General features: G+C 44.3%; 1 protein-coding gene across 1 annotated transcript in view; it reads left to right on the top strand.

Moving 5' to 3' along the window:
• The first annotated feature begins 120 nt into the window (after positions 1-120).
• Positions 121-1,860, top strand: part of LOC107098492 — a 26,819-nt gene continuing 25,079 nt past the window's right edge. The window contains exon 1 of the mRNA XM_015396211.1: positions 121-282. The gene's annotated coding sequence lies outside the window, so the exon portion shown is untranslated. The remainder of the gene's footprint in view (positions 283-1,860) is intronic.

Raw genomic sequence — 1,860 nt, 5'->3', positions numbered from 1 at the left:
TATATATATATATATAGTGCTTAGAGTGCTTTGGTGTCCTGCCGTTTTTAAATAGAAATCTTATGTTATTTTTTTGTAATGGCTGTCCTCATTATTTGAACAATGCAACCACATAGCAGCTTAATTTTTACTCTGCACCATGTCACCAGAGAACATGAGTGGGCCCTTGATTCCTGTCACCACGGCCCTTTGGAGGACAGCAGAGATAAGGAATGGATCGAGAGACAGTTTGGCACATCAAAGACTCTGGCTGAAGAACATCGACAAATATCTTCAGTTCAGTTAAACCTGCAAATGATTATGACTTTCCTGTACCAAGAGTCAATTGTAGCAAGGACCAGGCTTCGCTCAATGTTCATTAATTATTTTAAGGGCGCAGACCTAAATGAGAACGGATATTATAAAAGAGGGGCGCACTTTGCTGCATCAAAAGTGTCTTTATCGCAACCATCAAATCTGTCTCTGTACGTGACCACGCCTCCCAGCGCAGAGGTTCTGCAATCATCGTTGCGCACCTCAAAAAAATCCTGACTACGCGTCGGACCTGTAGCGGAAGTGCGCAGGCAAAAAGCAGCTTTGATTGGTCCTTAGTATGCCATTTTTAAAACCGAGTAACAACAACAATGAACAATTACGACGAAAGGTTAATCAAGGAGTTGTCACGAGTTCTAGAATTGGTGGGAAACTGCTGAACTTCCCTAGAAATTCCAGACCAACGGTGCAGAAGCATACCAGCAAAACTGGTTCGCGACCAGACCCAAGCGAAATTTGATGTGTGCAGTTGCAGCAGCCTAATCTGCCCTTTAGGATCATTGAGATCCCACAAGGTGAGATCTGGCATGGAGCCTCAGTCCGAGGGAGGTTGACAGTCAATTTTAACTTCTTCCATTTTCTAATGATTGCTCCAACAGTGGACCTTTTTTAACCAAGCTGATTGGCAATTTCCCTGTAGCCCTTTACAGCCTTGTGGAGGTGATGATGGCAAACTACATTACAGCCACAGCTGCCCTGGGGCTCACTGACAAAAGAGAGGCTGCTGTACATTTGCGCCACCAGTCCCTCCGACCACCATCAATAGCCAATTCAGGTGAAGTTTCTTGCTTAAGGACGCAACAACACTGAAAGCTGAAGACAGGGCTTGAACCGACAACCCTTTGGTTGCAGGGCAAACTCTGTTGAATCAGCGTGTTTTACCTAAAGCTCCAACTTGTCTGAATGCTAATGTTTGGTATTGGTTGGATCAGGCTGGATTAGCACGGGGGCTCTGGAAAACAAAGTCTTAAGTTTGTCAAAGGCGTTTTGAGCTTCGGGGGTCCACTGGAAAGTCTTTTTGACTGAAGTTAGAGTTGTGAGAGGTAAAGCTGTCTGACTGTAATTCCTGATGAAGCGACGGTAGAAATTTGCGAAGCCCAGGAATCTCTGCAGCTGTTTACGGTTTTCAGGAACTGGCCAATCCAATCTTTTCTTCGGATGGCTTAACCTGCCCGCCCTCGAGCACAAACCCTAAAATTGTCACTGAAGACTGGTGAAATTAACATTTCTCGGCTTTTGCAAAAAGTTTGTTTTCCAGTAATCTCTGTAGGACCAGGCGAACATGTTTCTTATGCTCGGAGAGATCTTTAGAGTAAATTAGGATGTCATCAATGTAAACGAAGACAAAAACGTTCAAAAAGTCTCTGAGGACATCATTGACCAGGGCTTGGAAACATGCTGGAGCGTTAGTGAGACCAAAAGGCATGACTAAATATTCAAACTGACCTAAAGGAGTTTTGAAGGCAGTCTTCCATTCGTCACCTTCTCTAATCCTGAGAAGGTGATAAGCGTTCCTTAAATCGAGTTTAGTGAAGACAGTGGCCCCTT

Source organism: Cyprinodon variegatus, unplaced genomic scaffold (genome assembly GCF_000732505.1).
Source record: "Cyprinodon variegatus isolate N-32 unplaced genomic scaffold, C_variegatus-1.0 Scaffold782, whole genome shotgun sequence".
NCBI lineage: Eukaryota > Metazoa > Chordata > Actinopteri > Cyprinodontiformes > Cyprinodontidae > Cyprinodon > Cyprinodon variegatus.
This window is presented reverse-complemented; position numbering and strand designations above follow the sequence as displayed.